This window comes from Lathyrus oleraceus, chromosome 3 (assembly GCF_024323335.1).
Source record: "Lathyrus oleraceus cultivar Zhongwan6 chromosome 3, CAAS_Psat_ZW6_1.0, whole genome shotgun sequence".
NCBI classification, from domain to species: domain Eukaryota; kingdom Viridiplantae; phylum Streptophyta; class Magnoliopsida; order Fabales; family Fabaceae; genus Lathyrus; species Lathyrus oleraceus.
Genome location: NC_066581.1, coordinates 419,593,264 through 419,598,787, shown reverse-complemented (window position 1 = coordinate 419,598,787; position 5,524 = coordinate 419,593,264). Strand labels below are relative to the sequence as shown.

Below are 5,524 nucleotides of genomic sequence, written 5' to 3'. Positions count from 1 at the left end.
TTATATGACATAAAAAGATATCTGAAAAATAGGAATATCCCGAGGGTGTGTCCATTACAGACACGAAAGCTCTAAGAAGACTTTGTTCATAGTTTTTCTTGAATGGTGATGTGCTATACAAGAGGAATTATGATTATGTGTTGGTCAGATGCACGGATAGACACGAAGCAAGCACAATCATAAGGTCCATATATGAGGGTTGTGAAGGTGTACATGCTAAAGGGCCCGTCATGGTCAAAAAGATCCTCCGAGCTGGTTATTACTAGACAATAATGGAGGTTGACCATTATAACTTCGTCAGAAGACACGAAAGCTCTAAGAAGACTTTGTTCAAAGTTTTTCTTGAATGGTGATGTGCTATACAAGAGGAATTATGATTCTGTGTTACTCAAATGCACGAATAGACACGAAACAAGCACAATCATAAGGTCCATACATGAGGTTTGTGAAGGTGTACATGCTTAAGGGTCGGTTATGGCCAAAAAGATCCTTCGAGTTGGTTATTACTAGACAATAATGGAGGTTGACCATTACAACTTCGTCAGAAGATGTCACAAGTGTCATATATACGGTGACAAGATCCATGTGCCACCAACTCCGTTGAATATTTTGACTTCTCCTTGACCATTCTCTTTGTGGGGTATTGATATGATATGAATGATCGAGCCGAAAGCTTCCAACGGTCATCGCTTCATTCTAGTTGCTATTGATTACGTCACTAAGTGGATTGAAGTGGCTTCCTATGCTAATGTCATATGACAAGTGGTTACCAAATTTATTAAGAAAGAGATAATCTGTCACTATGGTGTTCCTAGAAAGATTATCACTAACAATGCCAGTAACCTCAATAACAAGATGATGAGTCAGTTATGTTAAGAAATCAAGATCGAGCATCACAACTCTTCACCATATCGTCCCAAGATGAATGGCGCCATAGAAGCAGCGAATAAGAATATAAAAAAGTTGTCCAAAAGATGGCCAGAGACTATAAGGATATGCACGAGATGCTTCCTTTTTCTTTGCATGGATATAGAACCTCAGTTTGTACTTCCACTAGGGAAACTCCATTCTCACTTGTGTATGGGATGGAGGTTGCTTTGACAATTGAGGTTGAAATTCATACGCTTAGTGTTATCATGGAAGCTAACCTTGATGAAGCCGAATGGGTTTAATCCCGATATGATTAGTTGAATCTCATTAAAGAGAAGCATGTGATGGTTGTTTGCCATGGTCGATTGTACCAGAGACGCCTCAAACGAGTTTATGATAAGAAGTTCTCCCTCGTGTGTACCATGAAGGAGAACTCGTGCTCAAGAAATACTCTCTATACACTCGGATCCACGGGGCAAGTGGACTCCCAACTATGAATGACCTTTTTTCGTCAAGAAGGTCTTCTCAGGTGGAGCCCTGATCCTCACCACTATGATGGGAAAGATTTGCCACTGCCATTGAATTCCGATGCAGCAAAAAATATTATGCCTAGAAAAAACGAGCCCGCTAGGTTCATACCAGCAAGGAGAATCTAAGAAAAAAAGGGTATCCCGATGGACCAAAAAATGAGATGTTCATGCAAAAGCTAGGGATCAAATATAAAAAATACAAAATCTCGCTAAGTTAAAAATCTGAAAGGGCGACTTATGCAAAAATGAGCATCCTGGTGGACGAAAAAAAATGAAATGTCCAGGTAAAAGTTAGGGATAAAGGAATTTGACAGCAACTCTTGAGCCTCTTTCATTATAACTTGATCTCAAATGACCAAAGATCGATCCAATTACCGTTAACTAAACTGAAGTGTTGGAACCTAGATCTTACAGGGGATGATAGTCGATGTTGTAATTAATAGAGAATTACAATTTTTTTACCATTGCCATTTGCTTTTGTTTTACAATTTTTGCAGTTTCCTCTTTAAGGATTTTTGCATCCTTGTACACACACTATATGTATAAAATTTCCATAATCAATGAAATTCATTTTTCCTTTATCCATTGCTTTTCATTTCTTGCATTTTGTTTGCAAAATAACTTTTTATTTTGATCACATAATGCCATAAAACTTTGAGAATAATAAAAGCTAAAATTAAAGGATAACTTGGTGCATTGCTTTGATTACCATGAAAGTTCTAAAGGGAGATCGGTAGTCTATAGTAAATGCTTGATATCTTGAAGCACCTTAATGACTGCCCAGTCAGATCATACTTCCTCCCCAGCCAGATCAAGTGGAAATCTCCAGCAGTGGTGGTAGCGTGAAGCATTCCTTCAGTAACAAGTTTCTATGGTGCAGTTAGTGGTGAGTCGAAGTCTACTCTACACCAGAAAGCTTTTTCCCTTATGAATACCACTCATCTACTACAATTAACTCATGTGGACATATAGAGTACATGCATCATAAGAAGGTAAAACATACATGACATATATCATGCATATCATGTGATTGATATATTTTCCCATAGAGTATTTCAATCAACCCCCAGTAGATAAACCTATGAAAGTCTACCAGCCATTCCATATTCCCAGTAAATTACAACCATTTCCAACGAGATTTTTTTGGATACTTTGGTATTTAATCATATTCTACCTTGAATACCCAAAAAGCTGTCGCAATTAGCGTATTCAGGTTTAAGATGATTAAATAGGGGCAACTGTCGTACCCCTAAATTTGCCCTCCCTTGTTCACTTTTCATCTAACCATTGGCTTGAAATTCATCTACACTCATTCATGCCTCATTCATGTGCATCATTCGTTCATGTTAGCACTTTCTAATAATCATCATAGATTCAAAGTTCATGGTTAATTAGAGCTAGGGTTTGATTGTGGATCATGCCCTATGATTGTGGTATTGGTAATCATTTGGAATCATATAGGGTGAAAACCCAATGTCTTTATCTTTGGGACTTTGGTTCATGGAGATAACAACATCGTATTCATTTGTGCACCCAAACCCTAATCTTAGGCCCATGTGTTGGGAAGTTGATTATGGAGCCTTTGTGCTTGGTTTGAAGACCTTGGTTTGTTGGTTGACAACTTGAAACTCTAACCAGGGAGCCTTGGTACTGGTGTGCCATGTTTGTTTAACTTTTGACCTGGTGATTAATTCAAACCCTGATTCATTGGGAGGAGGTTCTTGACTACCATGTCATGCATCATCAATCATTAAATTTGCTTTGTGCATGAGAATCATTCATCAAGTTTATCATTTGACCTACATGTCTACATGTTTGGGATTTCACCTGATCCAAGGCTTTATTCAAGCATCCAGACATGTGCATTCTACTTGGCCATTCCTAGTCTATTACCTATAGTGCTTTCAAGTTCATAGGTCCATGATCATAGATTCATGGTTCACAAATGCATTGATTCTTGATCTTTTAGTCCATTATTTTTCATTGTTCCATTATGATTCATAGTGCATAATAGGTCCATTAACTCTTGATTTATCCACTTGTTTTAGTCTATTTAACTCACGCATTCATGATCCTTATGATTCAAATGTTTTAAAAGTATTGATTCATTTACTTCGAGTCATGGATCAAGCCTGGCTTTTAAGGCAAAATTCATGTTGAAATTAAGTTATTAACATTCAATCATGGTTCATTTCATTCAAATAAATGGTCATTCATTCATTAGAATACACAATGTTCATTACAAAAGAAAATATCAAAAATTTCATTTTCATCCCTAAACCTAAAACTAGTCATATTTTCATCCTTGCATTGAATTCATGAGTGTCCATTGTCACATTTTCCTTCATAAGAAAGAAACCATATTTTTTAGTTTGCCTTGGTCACTTTGCCTTGAAACTTGGTCACTTTGCCTTGATTTGCCTAAAACTGTGCCTTACAAGCTTTTCCATTATACCACAAACAACCCTGCAATCAATCCATGAACCTAAAATAATTAATACATATTAAGTTATGGCACAAAAACAATGCATAGTGCACATCAATTGACAACATTTGCATCATGGAAGACTTACCATTGTATGAGCAAACCAACCATGGCAACATCCTGCAGTAGCTCACAAACCTTGACCATGAACAATTCCTAGCAACCTACAATGTCATCATAATCAATTCATATCCACACATTAACTAACAACCATGCATTACAACCCATAACCATTCATGAACAACAACTCATCCAAACTTACATAAATCAAACAAATCCAACATTGCATCATAACATCAACAACAAAGTTAACCTACTGCACCAGGTCATCACATGAACAATATCAACACCTAACCAACCAAATCCAACAGATCATAGTAGTGCATCAAACCACAACAGGGAAAATTTCATGTACTCGAGCAAATAGTTATCCACCACTAAGCAACAATTTACTGAACTGGATTTCCACTATCATCACCAAACAATTAATCTAAATCATCTAATAATCAACATCAGTTAACTGAGTATTTTTCATACTAACAAAATTGGAACTAAACCATTTCATTAAAACTCAATTTGATTCAACACTCACAAAAAATCAGTTAACAGCAAAAGTCAGTTACACTCAAATTCACTTAACACTTTCCTCTAATATATTTTCACAATCTAACTAACATAACTAACTATTTGACACCGTATTTAACTCTAAACCAATTCCTGTTTCAATGATCTAACAGAGCTAACAAAATCAGTTAACTCCTTACCTATAAATGCTTTCACCTTCACTGATTCAGGGGGTCCTCAATCATTTTCCGATTCAAAACTCTCTCATTCTCTCACTCAAATATTTCACTCTCTCTAACTCATATTCCATTTCCATGTTTTCTCAAGTTCATCTCAGATTCAACTTGAAATTCATAAGAAGAAGATAGAAGAAAAAGACTGAAGAGCATATGATTCAAGTAGAAAGATTTCAAAGGATTCAGAGATATTTACCTGAATTTCCGGCGCCTGCTTTGGTGAGTGCATCCTCTAACCTTCATCATTTTGATTCAAAAAAGTTACCTTAATTTAGAGCTTCTTAAGATGAATCAAATCCCTAACCTCTAGGTTCTTGATCAATTTCCTTCAATTTGGAGATTTATGGAGTTTTCAGAGGATTTTGTTTGTGGATTCTGTTTGAGCATGAAAATTGAAGTGTTTCGGTGTGTAAGATTTTGTGGTATGCTGCTCCACCTCCGCCGGTGGTGAGCTCCGACGCGGTGGAGGGAGAAGGATGGAGAATATGATGTTTAAAACTATGGGAGCACGTGGAAGACATGATTCATGTGTTACACGTGATTTTTCAATCTGAGTCTAATTTTTCCTTTCTTTTATTCCAGATTGGGCCTGCTTGTTCCCTTGGGCCCATCTTACTATTTACACCCTTAGTCCATAATTTGCACCTCCTGTTTACTATCTCTTTTTAATTTCATTTTTCTTTCATTGTTTTAATTGATTTTTAATTGTTTTCACATGATTTTGAATTCCGTTTTTACATTTTTTATGTGAAATTAATTTTTAGAATTAATACTTGATGTGATTAGTTTAGTTTGATATTTTTTAATCATGTAAATAATCATGTAATTAGGGTTTAATT

At 36.1% G+C, this 5,524-nt stretch overlaps 1 long non-coding RNA gene across 1 annotated transcript; it reads right to left on the bottom strand.

Annotated features, from left to right (window-relative positions):
* Window positions 1-3,587: 3,587 nt before the first annotated feature.
* On the bottom strand, window positions 3,588-5,216 carry LOC127128012 (uncharacterized). Its single transcript, XR_007805618.1, has 3 exons — window positions 4,882-5,216; window positions 3,974-4,049; window positions 3,588-3,866 (listed from the first exon to the last, which is right to left on the bottom strand). It is a non-coding gene; the product is annotated as an uncharacterized LOC127128012 (long non-coding RNA).
* Window positions 5,217-5,524: the final 308 nt, after the last annotated feature.